At 37.7% G+C, this 19,386-nt stretch overlaps 2 protein-coding genes across 2 annotated transcripts in view; one reads left to right on the top strand and one right to left on the bottom strand.

Moving 5' to 3' along the window:
- The window catches only part of LOC106874644 (uncharacterized), an 8,404-nt gene extending 6,085 nt beyond the window's left edge, over nt 1–2,319 (top strand). The window contains exon 2 of the mRNA XM_014922437.3: nt 1,779–2,319. The gene's annotated coding sequence lies outside the window, so the exon portion shown is untranslated. The remainder of the gene's footprint in view (nt 1–1,778) is intronic.
- LOC106874643 (uncharacterized) overlaps nt 1–18,677 on the bottom strand; it is a 32,701-nt gene extending 14,024 nt beyond the window's left edge. Inside the window, exon 1 of the mRNA XM_089342960.1 lies at nt 18,103–18,677. The gene's annotated coding sequence lies outside the window, so the exon portion shown is untranslated. The remainder of the gene's footprint in view (nt 1–18,102) is intronic.
- Between the last annotated feature and the right edge of the window lie 709 nt (nt 18,678–19,386).

Here is a 19,386-nt window from a genome sequence, read left to right as displayed (position 1 = left end):
CTACGTCAAAAGTATTGAATGGATCTTTAAGAAATTTGGAAATTGTATTCTATGCATAATGGCCATAACCCCCATGAAAATTCATATATTTTTGATGTTGATGAAATTTTAACCATACAGATTACACACAAATAAAGTAATATTTCTAAAATTTTTTCTTCTTAGAAGTTACAAAGACCCCTTCATGGGGACTTCACACCCACAATTTAGTCATTTTTCCTAAGCAAAGACGAATACAGTTGTACCATTGGTAGCTATAGGGTCACCCGAACATAACAGATGAGCATTATTTGCAATTCAACAGTACAACAGTGTAAGACTATCATTTCAGATATACTTACATTGTGATTTCTGCAATGTGGTGCATAAATTGTCAAGTAAATGAGACTCATCTTTGCCTTCACTGATTCACTTGCAAAGTGATGAGTAAAATTATTTCGTTGCAGACCTCCTTTGAGTCTTTTTATTACCACTGCGACACATATAGTCCCCAGTTGGTAACATTGATTTCAAGGCCTTCCCAGATGAGTGACTGGTTGTTCTAAGACATTTATTGATTGTAAATATTTTCTGCCCAGTTACCTATCGGTAGAGTGGTCATTTGCAAACTCCAGAGGCGACACTTTCATTTCCCTTTACTCCAAACGTCACACGTTGTTTCTATTGAGTCATGCCCTTCCAATTGCTATAGATCCATAATGCATCTTAAAGCTGGACCTGTCACCTGTATGGTGAGGAATCCTACATTGGGGAGTAGTAACGACTAGGCTACGGTAGATGACTGATTATCGTGATGTGTATATGTATACATATAGATGTATATGTACACGTTATTCCACTGACTGAAACAATCACATTTCGATACTGTAATGACAGATACTTTCAGAGAGAGAGAGAGATGTATATGTATACATATAGATGTATATGTACAGATATATATATAGATATAGATCTATATGCATACATGTATATGTATACATATGTGTAGATGTATATATATATAGATGTACATGTAATATGTGCACATATATACATGCATACAGATATCTATACATATATACACCCATCACAAACATACACATGCACACAAACACACACATTAGTCATTTGTTTTCTTATCCAAAACTACGTCAAAAGTACTGAATGGATCTTTATGAAATTTGGAAATTATATTCTATGCATAACGGCCATAACTCCCATGAAAATTCATATATTTTTGATGTTGATGAAATTTTAACCCGAACATAACAGCATTATTTGTAATTCAACGGTACAACAGTGTAAGACTACCCTTTCAGATATACTTACATTGTGATTTCTGCAATGTGGTGCATAAATTGTCAAGTAAATGAGACGCATCTTTGCCTCCACTGATTCACTTGCAAAGTGTTGAGTAAAATTATTTCGTTGCAGACCTCCTTTGAGTCTTTTTATTATCACTGCGACGCACATAGTCCCCAGTTGGTAACATTGATTTCAAGGCCTTCCCAGATGAGAGACTGGCATTCCACTTAATGTCTATGTTCCATGCTGGCATGGATTGGAGAGTTATTAATGTAGAAATATGGTATTGTAGCTACTAACAGTTGAGGGTTGCGTAGTCTAGACAGCGTTTTTAGATTTCATTATTCTCTTTAACCCGGGCAAAGCCGGGTATTTCTGCTAGTATATATATATATATATATATACACACACACATACACACACGCACATACATTTGTTTGGTGGTGAATTCCAATTTGAAATGCATACCTTTTCTATTTCTTTTCTATTTACAGACATATATCCCTGGAACAGATCTGGTACCTTGTCTGCCCTGGGACTTAAGATGAAATCCTAGTTCCTTATGCATTCGAAAACCAAGCTTCTGATTTTCACATAAGGGCTATCAAAAGATTCAGCAAGCTTTTCGCTACCAACTAAACTATATTTTCATCCAAATATTTGTATTGCAAGAATTCAATTTGCCATTTTGCTTTTAGTAACTAATTGACATTTCACATCACCATCACATTGATTATCACAGCACATTTTCTATTTGTGTGTGACGGTGTATGTGTCCGTCAGTATACATACACTTTTGTGACAAGTGACACACGCACATTCATACATACACACACACACACACACACATATATATATACACATACATACACTCACACATATATAAAAAAAACATACTCACACAAACACAGAATTGTGTATTTCACAGAAAAACAATTTCATCAAATGATTCCATTTAATTTTGCCAAAATTCTTAGAAATTATGTTTCACCATTGTAAGTTGATTAATGAAATAAATAACTATTAATATTTAAACTTGTGTTCAAATGTTTATTTACTCTTTTACTTGTTTCAGTCATTTGACTGTGGCCATGCTGGAGCACTGCCTTTAGTCGAGTAAATCGACCCCAGGACTTATTCTTTGGATGCCCAGTACTTATTCTATTGGTCTCTTTTGCCGAACCGCTAAGTTACGGGGACGTAAACACACCATCGGTTGTCAAGCGATGCTGGGGGGACAAACACAGACACACATACATACATATATATATATACATATATACGACAGGCTTCTTTCAGTTTCCGTCTACCAAATCCACTCACAAGGCTTTGGTCGGCCCGAGGCTATAGTAGAAGACACTTGCCCAAGGTGCCACGCAGTGGGAACGAACCCGGAACCATATGGTTAGTAAGCAAGCTACTTACCACACAGCCACTTCATTTATTTAAATTTAAAAGCTTTTGCCTCCTAAAGAAATCGATTTGGTTCTCCTAAGAAAAGATTTGTATTCAAAATGGGTATTTGACTAGAAATGATCTGTTTTTGTTCTCTCTCCCAATGGTTCCCATAATTTTATCCTGTATTATTTTTTCCTTTCAAATAATTTTAATTTATAGTGGTGAAGTTTTATAATGTGGAAGAATAGTGGTCAAGGGTATGTATAGATTGTGTTATCAAAGCCTTAAGTGAAGTGAAATATAGGGTTTTTTTTTATAAAGAATATTATATAAAAGGTTTAGTATTAAGTATATCTATACATCTATACAATATGCATCATCATCGTTTAACGTCCGCTTTCCATGCTAGCATGGGTTGGACGATTTGACTGAGGACTGGTGAAACCGGATGGCAACACCAGGCTCCAATCTGATTTAGCAGAGTTTCTACAGCTGGATGCCCTTCCTAACGCCAACCACTCAGAGAGTGTAGTGGGTGCTTTTACATGTCACCCACACGAAGGCCAGTCAGGCGGTACTGGCAACGGCCACGCTGAAAATGGTGTATTTTATGTGCCACCCGCACAAGAGCCAGTCCGAATATATAAGAAAGTAAATAGATAAATAAAAAATAAGTAAGCAAATAGAATAATTAGACAGCTAGATAATTAATATTAGATAAAATTATGCAATGGGGTGGGGAAGTTCAATATTAATATAATGTCAAGAAATAGGGTGGAGGTAGATGTAGTAAAGCAAAGTTACATTAACAGTACATAAAGGGGGGGGATATAAATTATCAATGTAAAATCAAAATAATTGTTACTTAGATAAGGGGATGAAATAATGGGTATAAATATTTAAAAAGTATAAGAGCATATTAGAAGAATAGGAAAAGAATAGGCATTCTTTTATGCTGGAGCACCGCCTTTAGTCAAGCAAATCAACCCCAGGACTTATTCTTTGTAAGCCTAGTACTTATTCTATCGGTCTCTTTCGCCAAACCACAAAGTTAAGCGGGACGTAAACACACCGGCATCGGTCGTCAAGCGATGTTGGACACACATATACACACACACACACACACAACAGGCTTCTTTCATTTTCCATCTACCAAATCCACTCACAACGCTTTGGTTGGCCCAAGGCTATAGCAGAAGACACTTGTCCAAGGTGCCACGCAGTAGGACTGAACCCGGAACCATATGGTTGGAAAGCAAGCTACTTACCACACAACCACCAACACAGATATGGAGATATCTTTGAAAGATTTTTTTAAAACTAAGAAAATTCTGTTACCAAATATTCACTTGGATACATTCAAACAGGAATTATGGACTACTATTAAGAACTTAAAATTTAGAAAAACCACCCTTCAAGCAATAATGAACATCAGAGAAAACTCAAGAACTTAATACATGAACTAAGGACAAACAAAAAATGGGATTATTCTACAGTCTGATAAAACAAGAAACTCATACAACCTCAGTACTGATACATACCATAATTTACTCCATAAAGAAATTACAAAAAAATATAAAGTAGTTAGCAAAAACACTCTTAAACTAATCAATTTAGATGCAAAGAAGATTATGTACAAATATAATTTTCCAGAGTGGAGGCGCAATGGCCCAGTGGTTAGGGCAGCAGACTCGCGGTCATAGGATTGCGGTTTCGATTCCCAGACCAGGCGTTGTGAGTGTTTATTGAGTGAAAACACCTAAAAGCTCCACGAGGCTCCAGCAAGGGATGGTGGTGAACTCTGCTGTACTCTTTCACCACAACTTTCTCTCACTCTTCCTGTTTCTGTTGTGCCTGTAATTCAAAGGGCCAGCCTTGTCACACTGTGTCACGCTGAATATCCCCGAGAACTACGTTAAGGGTACACGTGTCTGTGGAGTGCTCAGCCACTTGCACGTTAATTTCACGAGCAGGCTGTTCCGTTGATCGGATCAACTGGAACCCTCAACGTCGTGCCAACAACCCAATTTTTTAGATGTAACAGAACCTTTTACACCTACAGTACCTCATATCAGACTCAAAGATCATGAAGAGAATTTCTTAACTGACCCTAAGGTTAGACTTGTACGTCCTGGAAAATCTGATATATCTGAAATAAACTCACAAATGAGAATACTAAGAATGAACTCGACCACTCTGAGTTACATTACTGGATTTGATAGGTTATGTTTTGGAAAGATGATTCATCTCAAAGCAGCTGTAGAAAATTTAGTGGTACTTTTTTGGTTTTCTCAACCCCATTAAAAAATTGGGTTACCTCCCCCTCGTTTTATGAGAAATATCGTTACTTTTGGTTATCTCCCTCAACTAAAAGAATTGTTTAACCCTTAATAAAATAAAACAAAAAAAAAAAATGAAAAAATTCATAAACAGGCGCAGGAGTGGCTTCTCAACCACATGGTTCCGGGTTCAGTCTTCTACTAGAGCTTCGGGCCGACCAAAGCCTTGTGAATGGATTTGGTAGACGGAATCTGAAAGAAGCCCGTCTCGCGCGTGCGTGCGTGCGTATATATATATATATATATATATATATATATATATATATATATATATATATATATATATATATATATATATGTGTGTGTGTGTTTGACCCACTCCATCCCGCAACATCGCTGGACAGCCGATGCTGGTGTGTTTACATCCCCGTAACTTAGAAGTTCGGCAAAATAGACCGATAGAATAAGCACTAGGCGTACAAAGAATAAGTCCTGAGGTTGGTTTGCTCGACTAAAGGCGGTGCTCCAGCATGGCCACAGCCAAATGACTGAAACCAGTAAAAGAAAAACATGAAAACTCAAAAAATTAAACATCTTACTGAATATAACATTTTTATAAAAACTCCTACCATTCCTATTGAGGGGGCCAAACATCAACAATGTGTTGAAGTATTGAATCAAAAGGATCTAACCCTTTTAATTCAATCTCTTGTCGCCACATGAACCCAATTTTCGGTGGGGAGATATGGCAATTTTTTAATGGGGGTGAGATAACCAAAATGTACCAATTTAGGAACAGTAATAATTTATCCTTATCTAATACAAGCCAAAGTTAAAAAATTCACCATTCAAAATAGTTTCAAAGGTGGCAGGAATAATAATAAGTTCTACTCGGAAATTTTCAATTGAATAGTATGAGATATTTTGGTTTTCTCTTCTCTTAAATTCCGGCCTTCCTTTAGTATTCCTGTTGTTTTAGATCAATGTATAGATGTATGTAAGTATACTGCAATGTGTTAATATGGATAATATATAAGGGAGATAATATATAATATAAGGGAGATAATCAGAGAAAGATTTGAAAGACATCTGAAGTAAAGTAAATATAACAAAAAATAATTCAGAATCCTTGTCCGGTACCAGATCGACCCCTAAATCTAATTAGTTCATGTCAGTCACAAGGCCAAACATTCCTGAAAGTTTCATCCGAATCCATCCAGCAGTTCTTGAGATATCTTGTGCACGGACAAACAAACAAACGTGACTAAAAACAATACTTCCGCCTTTGCTAAGACAGCGGTGATAATAGAAATATTGAGGGAGGGGACTAGTCGATTATAACGACTTCAGTGTTTCACTGGTACTTATTTTATCAACCCCGAAACCATGAAAAGCAAAGTCGACCTTGGCGGAATTTGAACTCGGAACATAAAGACAGGTGAAATATGGCTAATCATTCCGTCTAGCACGCTAACGATTCTGCCAGCTTGCCCCCCCCCCCCCCAAGAACAACTTGGGGGACGGCATTAAGTCAATTACATTCACGCCAGTGTGTGACTGGTATTTATTTAATCAACCCCGAAAGGATGAAAGGTAAATGAAATACCACTCAGCATTTTGCCGGGTGTGCTTAACAATTCTGACCGCTCGCTGCCTTAATAATAATAAATAATAATAATAATAATAGAACATCACTTTTTCACTTTCATGAATGTGAAACTTTCCCCTAATGTCCATTTCCTATTTGGAGGTGAATCAGCAGTGATGAGACCATCAGACAGAATGCTTCGTAGTAGTTGTTCTCAAACTCTGCACTCCAAGTTCAAATCCCAGTGAGGTCAATATTTACTATTCATTTTTTTTTTTTTTTAATCCATTTAACTAATCCATTCTCTCCAACTAAAGAGCAGAGGCCATCGATGACTGTTCTGCCTTGTTCTCAAATCTGGGTTGCTTTTCCTGTTTTCTGTTTCCCCCTCCAGTTGGATCCCTGCTTTTTCAGCTCTGTCCCAGTGTTCCACCTGGGCAAGAGAGGGCAAGACGAAGGTAATGCATAAAACAGGTAATCTTCTACCTCCATTGTGGTTTCCAGATACAAGGTGTTCATTTCTCTAAGGTATGACCAACCCATCCCAATTTGTTTCTTCCATCGCAATTTTGGTGTTTTTCTTTTGACCAAAAGGGGAGAAGGGCTCTTAGTTTCCTTTCAGATTTTTATGCTCCTCATTAGGTTTCTCGTAAGAAAAGTGTTGTACTGCATGTTTGACATACGATATAACGGGATAATAAGAATGTCCTTGCAAATCATTCTACTCAAGATACCAGTAATAACCCTGGACAATACGCAACTCTTGGCTTCACTCTGCTCAAGGCCCTCTGCGAATGTCCATTCATAATGTGGCACAGTCCATTAGGAGCCAACCAAAAGGGGTGTTCTACTTCCACACAAAAAAAGCCCTTCCTCCTTCAGGTCTTGTTGGTTTTTGAATTGTCATCAACGCTTCTATAATTCTGCTTTTTCCTAGGTAGGGATCATGGCCCCACACAAACCCAATTTTACTTCTGGAAAGAGGAGGTGATCTATATTAGTTAAGCCCCTATCCTTGAACTTGTCCTGTATGTGAGATCCTACCAAGAGGTTGTGCTCTGCTAGTATAGCTTTCAGGAGGTCACTGAGGCATACAAGCTATCAAAATGCAAAAAAAGACCAGACCTTGTAGTGTTTTCAGGGGTTAAAAGAAAATGTAGAAATGTAGGGCATGGTTGAACTGGCAGAACTATAAGAACATTGGGCTGGATGTCTGGTGGTATTTGGTTGGGGGTCTTTGCAAATTGACTAAGTCCCACTTTTAAGGCTTTAGGTGGCCTACAACTAGAACAGAACTATTTTTGCTCAGGAGCTACATGTTGCAACTGAACCTGAAACAATGTGGTTGGGAAGCAAACTTCTGGGTCGCATGGCCACACAAACGCTCACTATATATATTCTGTGAGCTCATGATTCTATGGTTGGGAGTTCAATACCTGGCAGTGCATTGTGTCCCTGAGCAAGACACTTCATTTTCACATTGCTCCATTCCACTCACCAGGCAAAAATGAGTTGTACCTGTAATTCAAAGGGGCCAGCCTTGCTGAATCCTGTGTCACTCTGAATCTCCCCGAGAACTACATTGAGGGTATGCATGTCCGTGGATTACTCAACCAAGTTTGCATGTTAATTTCATGAGTAGGCTGTTCCATTGATCAAATCAACTGAAGCCCTTGGCATTGTAACCACTGGAAGACCAGTGTATGAAGCTAGTGTGTATAAGTAAGGGCACATACACGAGTGTGTGTATGTCTATATATATATATATATATATATATACATACATACATATATATATATACATTCATACATATACAAACACACACATCATCATCATCATCGTTTAACGTCCGCTTTCCATGCTAGCATGGGTTGGACGATTTGACTGAGGACTGGTGAAACCGGATGGCAACACCAGGCTCAAATCTAATTTGGCAGAGTTTCTACAGCTGGATGCCCTTCCTAACGCCAACCACTCAGAGAGTGTAGTGGGTGCTTTTACGTGTCACCTGCACGAAAACGGCCACGCTCGAAATGGTGTCTTTTATGTGCCACCCGCGCAAGAGCCAGTCCAGGGGCACTGGCAACGATCTCAATGAGGCAATGTGACTAAAGTTGGCATCACGGAACTAGCAACCATGCCGGTGGCATGTAAGAAGCACCTTCTGAGCACTGGGCCTCACAGGGGCAATGGCAAATGACATGGTTGAGAAGACCCATCAAGCCAAGTGAAATCATAGTCATGGCAGATATTGGTGCCATGCAAACTGACACCCATGGCAGTGGTATGTAAAAGCACCCATTACATGAACGTGTAGTTCTGTACCTACCATCACATTATATCCTTCAGCAACACACTTTATTTTGAGGTTGCTCTGTCCACTCAGCTGTCACACTGAATCTCCCTGAGAATTACATTAAGAATACGTGCGTCTGTGGAGTGCTCAGCCACTTGCACATTAATTCCATGAACAGGTTGTTCCATCAACCAAATCAACTGGAACACTCGATGGAGGTCCAGTTTTTCGAGCAATATCACAGTGGGAAAAAAAAACCCTTTTAGTCAGACCCATTGCATGGTACTTTGTAGCCTTGTTTTTCATCATCTTAAGATTAGGCCAAAATCACTGACACCAGTGGACATACAGAAAGAAACTGGAATGCAATTGGAAAAAAAAAAAAGAAAAATGGCTCTCCTTTGGTTATGACAAGGGTTCCAGTTGATCCAATCAATGGAACAGCCGGCTTGTGAAATTAAAGAGCAAGTAGTTGAGCATTCCATGGACATGCATACCCTTAATGTTGTTCTCAGGGAGATCCAACATGACACAGAGTATGACAAGGCTGGAACCTTGAAATACAGGTGTATTTCATTTTTCCAGCTGAATGCACTGGATTAATGTGAAATAAAGCTCAAGGACACAACATGCCACTGGAAATTGAACTCCTGACCTTACATTCGTGAACCAAATACCCTAACCACTTAACCATGCACCTCTACTAGCAGTTGAGGGAACCTGTGCAACAGGTAGACCCAGGAAGACCTGGGATGAGGTGGTGAAGCATGACCTTCGAATATTGGGCTTCTCAAGGCAATGACAAATGGCTGAGACCTTTGGAGATATTCTGTGCTTGAGAAGACCCAGAAAGCCAACTGAGACCATAACTGTGGCCTATGCCAGTGCTGCATAACCAACCCATTTAAGAGTACCCTTCAATCATTGGGCAATAATCTCTGCTTGTGAGGACATGTTGAGGCAAGTGAAACCGTTGTCGTGGCCAATGACAGTACCACCTAACTGGCACCCATGCCAGTGGGATGTTAAAAGCACCATTTGAGCGTGATCGTTGCCAGTGCCACCTGACTGGCTCCTGCACCAGTGGAACGTTAAAGCCTCCACTACACTCTCGGAGTGGTTGGCATTAGGAAGGGCATCCAGCTGTAGAAACTTTGCCAAATCAGATTGGGGCCTGGTGCAGCCTCCTGGCTTGCCAGTCCTCAGTCAAACCATCCAACTCATGCCAGCATGGAAAGCAGATGTTAAACGACGACGATATTTGTTGACAAGTCTATTATTTTGAATCTCTCTGGAATATAAGAGTCTTCGCAACAGTTTGAGGAATCAGTCATTCACATATGTTTTAACCACACCCAACACACAACCCACCAACAAAAGAGATTCAGGTTCTCAACAAAGAGGAAAACTCCTTAGCAGAAAAAAATTAATAAGACAAAAAAAAAAAACAATTAGCAAAAATACTGCCAGCCCAAGCAGGAGCACCTGAAGTAGCTCCCTACCGTCGAGGGAGTCAGGAAAAGAATACTTCCAGTACAGTAAGAATGCTTTCATTAATTATCAAAGAATCGCTGAAGGAGACTCGGTCACTGCAAAAATTATTCTAGGATAATAAAAATAACACATGGCTACTTTTTTAATCCAGCAGTCAGACCGATTGATGCACTAAATATCATTCAGAATAATACCAGGGACACATAAAAAAGTACCTGTGCATCAAACCAAAGGTGAGAGTTAGTAATGAGTATAGCAAGAGCTTTAGTGTGCAGGTAGGAGTTCACCAGGGTTCATCTGAGTCACGTACAGAGGGGCTGTCAGTAAGGTGAGAGTTAGCAATGAGTATAGCAAGAGCTTGGTGGAGTGGTTGGCATTAGGAAGGGCATCCAGCTATAGAAACCATGCCAAAAATAGACTGGAGGTTGATGCAGCTCTCTGGCTTGCCAGTTCCAGTCAAACCGTCCAATCCATGCCAGCATGGAGAATGGACACTAAAAGACGATGATGATGATGATAAAAGAGATTTTACAGAAACAATACCTCTGTCTTCAGTAATCTTGATGTATTTGACTTAAGCAGTGACAGTAGTAGTAGTAGTAGCAGTGGTAGTAGTATGGGAGCATGCACTGCAACAGTGCATCACTGCATCCACCATTTGTTGGTGATTCCCTCTTATTCCTGGCAGATGACTCCTCTGCAACACTCAGACGACAACTCTCCAGCCCATGGGTCTGTTTGGGTGGTCATTACTGGTGAGGGTTTTACGAGATTAAAGAGCAAATATTACTTCAGCCTCTTTTCGGTTACCTTTTTGCAGAGGAAAGGTCAGGTCTATTCTTTGGCATGATGGTCCCAACACGGGACGTCTTCACAAAGCAAATTCTCAACACATCTTCTCTAACATAACTTTCAGCACTGCTGACACCACTGCAACCTTTAATAACATCAAACCAAATCCAGCAGTGGGCCCCTCATAGGTTTCCTTCTATGAAAGAAATGCATACATCAACTTAACATCTCTTGCTAATTATCATTCAACGTCCATTTTCCATGCTGGCATGGGTTGGACAGTTCAACAAGAGCTGGTAAGGCTGGAGAGCTGCACCAGGCTCCAGTCATCTGTTTTGACATGGCTTCCACAACTGGATGCCCTTCCTAATGCCAACCACTTTACAGGGTGTACTGGGTGCTTTTTACATGGCACAGGGTACTTATGTTGCATCTGCAAGGGTATTTTTTATATGACACTTGCACGGATGCTCTTTATATAGTGTCAGCACAGGTGTCTTTTATGTGGCACAAGCATAAGTGCATTTTATGTGGTGCCAGCATGTCCGATTTTCCAGAGGAATTTGCTGGATTTAGGTTTTATACCTAAACATTTTCTGTCGCAATCTGTCATTCGTGTTTTTAAAAATGAAATAAGTATCTCACAGTGATTTACTGTTTGATCTCATTAATCTTTCATAAGATTAGAGTATTTAAGAGGGTGGTAAAACCAACATTATCTGCCTTCTTAAAGAGAAATCATCTACTTGGTACCAACTAATATAGTCTTCATGACGGCAAAGACTACCTAACACAGCACCTCCATCACAGATGTCATTTATCTTGACTTCAGATCAGAAATATTATCTTCAGGAAAACAGCCAGCCACCTAATCATGTCAATCTAGTGGCCACACAATCCAGACTGATTACATTCACGTGACTGGTGTAGCAGCATCGGAGTCAATTGTTACAAGGGTAAAGGAGATGCCTCAGAGAGAAGTAACTACAGAGGTATCAAATTGTATCATCATCACCAGCATTTAACATCCACTTTCCATGCTGGCATGGGTTGGACAGTTTGACAGGAGCTGGCCAGGCAGAAAACTACATCAGGCTTCTGTGTTTGTTTTGGCAAGGTTTTTTACAGCTGGATGCCCTTCCAAACGCCAACCACTTTACAGTGTTGAGCTGGATGCTGTTTACATGGCACCAGCAATGGCAAACCATGAAAATCAGAGAAAAGATTACAACTAAACTAATTAGGAGGAGAGTTAGCCGAGATAAAACACAGTTTGGTTTTGTGCTAGGAAGAAGCACTACTGAAGCTATCTTCCTTGTTAGTGAAGTCATGACAGGAAAAGTATTTAGTCAGAAGTGAACCGCTGTACTTAGCATTTGTCAACACTGAGAATATCTGACAGGATGTCTCTCACTTACTCACCTGGTGGACACTGTAGAAACAAGAGTTAGAGGAATGGCTGGTGAGTGCCATCTGAGTCACGTACAGAGGGGCTGTCAGTAAGGTGAGAGTTAGCAATGAGTATAGCAAGAGCTTTAGTGTGCAGGTAGGAGTTCACCAGGGTTCAGTTCTCAGTCCTTTCCTATTTACCAAAGTCTTCTAGGCAATAACAGAAGTTTAAGACTGGTCCCCATGGGAGGTTTTATGTGCTGATGATCATGTTCTTACAGCTGAATCTGTAGAAGAATTAGAAGAGAAATTCCAGGTATGGAAGCAAGAACTGGGATCAAAGGGCCTCAAAAGGTAACTTAGCAAAGAAAAAGCTATGGTAAGCAAGAAAAACTTAATACCTTCAGGAAAATGCTGCCTGTCTGCTATCTAGTAAAGGTGTTGGCAGAAATTCCATATAGTATACTGTGTGAAAATTGTGGACACATGACAGGTACAGTAGAAACACAGGAAGGGAAACATAGAAAACAGGCTTTGTATGTGGCAGATGTGCAGAAAAAGGAACAAGAGATTTCCTCAAATGCCCAGGATGATCCTTACCTAGGTGATCTAATTAGCAGTAGCAGAGGTTCTGAAAATACAATTAGAATAAGAATCAGAGAAAGTTCAGAGAGCTATTTCTCAGAGTGAAGAGCAGATAGTATGATATTTGTGTGTAAAATACAATGCTACATGGTAGTGAAATGGTGGCTGTGAATGAAAATGATATGTGAAGGCATGAAAGAAATGTAGCTAGCATGCTCCGTTGGACATGCAGTGCAATGTCAGCGTGCATGTATGACAAAGTGAAAATGTGTTAAGAGAATCAATGCAGGGTACAAAAGAGAAGACAGGTGTGGTCATGTGATGTGTATGAATAAGGGCAGGTGCATAAAAGAATGCTGATTGCTAAATGTGAATGGAAGATGTGGAAGAAGGCAGTCTCAAATTATTGTACCAAGTCATGATAGTTATAGAAATAAACATAGCTCAACTAATTAGGAAAAGATTTAACCAAGATAAAATGCCAAAGAGAAGCACTACCGATTCTATCTTGTTAGTAAAGCAACAGCAGGAAAAGACATAGGATGCTTTACAAGGGACATTTCAAAGAATCGAGATGGTTGGCAATTTGCCGTGTTCAAGGAAACCTGTCCATCTCAGCAAAAATGGGACCCTAATACCTTATCTTTTATATCTATGCTCCTACACCCAATCTGTTCTTGTTGAGTTTCTAGTCCCTAATTCGTCCTTTCTAACAACCATGTAAAAATGGGACCCTAAAATGCTTATCTTTTATATTTATGCTCCTACAATCTGTTCTTGTTGAGTTTCCAGTCCTCAACTGGTCCTTTCTAACAACCATGCCTCCATCATTTTTCTGACTATAGCTCTATTCACTCAGCTGTGGTAATTATACAAAAGCAAAGTTTCCCTTTTGTGTTACCAGTTACCCTACAACCACTTCCTTTTGTACCCACATTCTCAATATCATCTCTTACCACCCTATTTTCTATTAAACACCCCATTCACCTCTCTTTTCCTCTTATTCTTCCAACAACAACCCCTACTAATTTTGTCCATCCCTACTTCCACACCTAGGTACCTTTCTAACACCCAACCCTCCATCACACTCCTGACTATGGCACTAATCATTCAGTTGTTGTAACCATTACCTTTGTCCATCACTATTTCTACCCCTATGTACTTCCGATCTCATCTATGGCATTGTGTATATCTCTTGCACCCCTTCACTGCCACCTATCATCTCCCAAATCCACTCCAATTATTCCTGCACCCACCAAAGAAAAAAAAAAAAAATCCGATGTTCTCCATGTTTCACACTTCCATTTCTACTCATATCAGTGAAGGTACATGGCTCAATGGTTAGTGTTGAGCTCACAATCATGAGGTAGTGAGTTCGATTCCCAGATTGGGGTCTGTGTTGTGTTCTTGAGCAAGACACTTTATTTCACATTGCTCCAGTTCACTCAGCTGTAGAAAATGAGTTGTGATGTCATTGGTGCCCAGCTACATTGGCCCCTTTGCCTTTCCCCTGGATAAATATTGGTGGTGTGGAGAATGGAGGCTGGTATGCATAGGCGACTGCTGGTCTTTCATAAACAACCTTGCTTGGACTTGTGCCTCAAAGGGAAACTTTCTAGGTGCAAACCCATTGTCATTTATAACTGAAGGGTGGTCCTTACCCTTTACCCACATCCCTATCCCTCTGCCACTCCTCTTTCACACACTCGCAAACTCACTCTGTCCAATCATCAATTCCACTTTTTGGCTCGAGGGGAAGTCCAGATGCCTCATCAACACCACCGTTTTCTCTCTTCATCCAACTGGAGTAACCATGTATTCTTCCCCACTTAAAAAACACCTGCTTAAAAAAACAAAAAAAAAACTGGTATAAAACCATCACCATCAAGAAGAAAAGGAACCCAGTACATTCTGCAAATTGTATGGCATTATGAAGGGCGTCCAGTGTCAGATACCAGACATTGGCACATGTTGCAGTCCTCTGGCTTCACAGCTCCTGCGAAACACTCCAACCCATGCCAGCACCAGAAAATGGAAGTTAAACAATGGTAATATATATATATATATATATATATATATATATATATATGCATGCGTGTGGAAATATGACAGTCGCCATATTTCATTCCATAACAGCCACCTCTGATGAGCGCTGGGTCACATAAACAGATGGTTGCCTAGTACTCCATTGAACCCCTAGTGTGAAACCGATTGGTAAGATCGGTCGGAATGGATATATAATACATATATATATATATATATATATATATATACACACACATCCATACACAAGGAATCAATATATACATATGTTTACACATTTATAGTAATACATGATCAATATATATACATATATATATATATATATATATATATATATATAAACATACATTAACACACCATATATACGTGCGTGTTTTTTTTAATTAATGCATACATATGTACCCAAATGTATTAGTATACAGATGTATATTATATATATATATATATATATATATATATATATATATATATATATATATACATACATACACACATATACATAAAAGTGTGTGTGTGTTTATGTCTCTCTCGCGCTTTCTTTTATCATTATAACACGCTAAACAGGAAAATGAATTTTCTATCGATGACCGAAGCGATTTATATTTAATAAACGTGTGTATAATATTTCCGGTACAAAATGTTGGTTCGAGTATATACACGAGTGTTTATACACTCGTATAAAGAACACACACTGCAACACAATTGCAAAAAGTAGGAAGTAGAAAAATTTATACACCCAGTGAAATGTATACGTGCGTGAGTGTAATTCGTGTATGTATGTGTATATGTATATATTACGCAGGATACATTTAAATGATCATAAAGTGCCCATATATTATATATACATCCATGCGTTGTACGAGCCAACATGGTCTGTTGAGAACAGTATACTATCAGCGGATCGACGAGACTACTAGAAATAGCACACAAATCCCGTTTTCATTACACATATCGCTGCCTCAGAGAGAAATAGAATAAAATAAAATTTTTAAAAATGAGTGTAAAATGGGTCTTGTGCAGAATGCTTGGGGAAAATAGACGGGATGGTCTCGATTGGATTGTTTTCATTATAGATCTGCTCGACCCGAACTGACATCAAGTTAAACAACAATTACTGGAGGTCTATTCATTTAATTATAGAAACCGAAAATTGTTATTGTTTCGTGCCAGGTGAGACCTGACTAGGCAAACTTATAATTGAAGGCGTTCCAATCGAGACGATCCCGCCTTATCTATCATTAAACTTCCTTATTTAAAAGACGTTAAAATGTAATTTGGGGGAAATTCGGTCGTTATTTTTCTCTAAAAAAGGTCGAACAAGCACTGTAGCACAGAGAATTCTTGACCTGATGACGATACATGATCCCTCCAAGGGGATATACATGTTCCATTCATGTACACACACACACACACATTAAATAGCCCAACCCCGTTCACCAGACAGTCCCAATCATCACTAAGGACAGTTAAATACCAGAACCAAATCATAAATATGCCAATAGCCTGATTTTTCTTTTTACATATGGAGGAAAACCAGGAACAGAACAAGAAGAAAGAAAAAAATCTTATAGATTTATTTATAGCAAAAATATTTGATAAACTAATGGGCTACCATAGGTATGGTACCCTATACTCATGAATGTATTATGCACCCGGTTAAAAAGTCTAGGCATGTGTGTGTATATAAATTATATATATATATACAGCTTCTGGTTATATATAAAATGCTTTGAGGAAACACGCGTAGAATGAATGTCGAAAAGATGAAGGAATAGAGGCAAAACGTGGTGACTGCAAAGATTTTCGTTTACACATATCTCTCTCTCTCTCTATATATATATATACACTAAACGCGAGTCTATACGATTTATATATATATATATATATATATATATATATATATATATATATACACTACACAAATATGAGGTCAAACGCGCGTAATTGTAGTGTGTGCGTGTGTGTGTGTATATATATATATATATATATATATATATATATATATATAAGTGCTCATTTTTTTTCAATTTACCCGCTTTCTTCTATCTAAATGTATATAATTATATATATATATACATATATATATATATATGTTTGATGTATACCCTTCAAATGAGACCTATTATATACACATACATGTAAATGTACATAAAAGTATAAAATATATACACATATATGTGTATATAAGATGTACGTACACATGTATATATACGTATATAAACATATACTTACATGTATATAAATATACTTATATATATATATAAATGTATATACTCATGCGTGTGTATATATGTACATTTAGAAATGTTTATATACAAATATACATGTATAAGCACTGTGTATATTTCGACAAATTGAATATATTTTAGTAAATTCATACGTCTGTCTGTATGTATATATGATTATATATATGCATACATAAATGTCTAATACGTCTGTATATATCTCTAAAAAAAATGTATAAATAGTTGTACAGTGTAGATGTATATTCGTATACACGTTTATATAGGCCCATATTTATGTGTATATAACTAGATTCATTTATCGGACTGTATACATGCGTATATTTATATATACATACGCATGTATATATGTGTATACATCTATATATACATGTGTTTATTATTATATGTATTAGATTATTATATTAAGTATTGATGCACTTATATACACATACCTGCATATACTTCCACATGTCTATATTATACATTTATCTCTATACATGTGTATATCTATGTTTATATAATGTAAAGTATATATATATATATATATATATATATTATTTATAGGCATCACAACAACAACCCAAACAAAATCAATGTCGAATGAAAGAAAGAGAACATGAACGAAAGAAAAGACTAAAAAGGAGATCATTCAAAGTGGAATAGAAGGAACGTGAACAAAATGTGAAAAATGAAGGCGGAGAACAAGAATGGGTTTATGGTCATCTTACCGAAGCGAAACCTCTACCCTGAATAGTAAAACATCGAAAAAAAAAACAGGATTTTTTTGAGTGAAGAAGCCAATTTGGATAATGGCAGTCTGTGTGTGTGTGTGTAATCCCGCGCACTTGCTACGACAAACGTGCAGCTTTTAATGACGGCCAGAAGGAAATTTACATATACTTTAAGCTCTCTCTCTCTCTCTTTCTTTCTTTCTTTCTTTTCGTTTCTGTTTCTTTATCTGCTGTTTGTGTTTGTATGTGTGTGTGTCTGTCTGTACATACACAGACACACATGGACGGGTGTGTAGGTGTGTGTATGTGCGTGTGAGTGTATATTTAGCTGTGTGTACATCATTGTGTGCGTATCTCTATGCAAGTATGTGTATTGTCTCATTCTCCTCTTAATGTTTTCTTAAGATTTCTCATTCCGACTTTCATTCATTTTCTTTCTTCCATTCATTTTTTTTTTTTCTGGACTCATTCTTTTTATTACTTCAAACCGAGTCACAAACTGGGGAACTGCTGATTGAATAAGTCATCTATCTACCTATCTATTTAAAATACACTCGCAGATACAAACACATATACATACACATATACATACATACACAGAGAGAGAGAAAGAGAGAGTGAGAGAGAAATTTAGTTTTACAAATGATTGTGAGTGTGTATCTTATACATACTTATGTATAAAAAATGTGTGCATGTATATATATATATATATATTTATATATATATATATATGTGCATGTATATATATATATATATATATATATATATATATATATATATATATATATATATACATGTGCATGTATATATATATATATATATATATATATATATATATATACATGTGCATGTATATATATATATATATATATATATATATATATATATATATACATGAAAGTAGATGGTGATAATGATGATGTTCATGATGATGAAGGAAGAAGAGGAAGAAGAAGAAGTAGAAGAAGAAGAAGAAGAAAGACCGGTGTGGAAAATCTCCCGACAGACAGAGAAGAAAAAAGACGATAATTTAAGTGAAAAGATGGCTGGTCGGATGGATGAATTGATAAACGGAGAAAACGATAACCGAATGGATTCACAGTTGAGTGTATGCATGGATGAATAAGATATACATAGGCATGCATACATACATACAATATCTGTCTGTCTGTCTGTCGATCTATTTGTCTGTCTGTCTGCCTATCTATCTATCTATCTATCTATCTATCTATCTGTCTGTTTGTCTGTCTCTCTGTACATCTATCTATCTGTGTGTATGTC

The sequence above is a fragment of the Octopus bimaculoides genome, chromosome 26 (assembly GCF_046866305.1).
Source record: "Octopus bimaculoides isolate indiv1 chromosome 26, ASM4686630v1, whole genome shotgun sequence".
NCBI classification, from domain to species: Eukaryota; Metazoa; Mollusca; class Cephalopoda; order Octopoda; family Octopodidae; genus Octopus; species Octopus bimaculoides.
The sequence above is the reverse complement of the archived record's forward strand: the minus strand, read 5'-3'. Positions and strand labels throughout refer to the sequence as shown.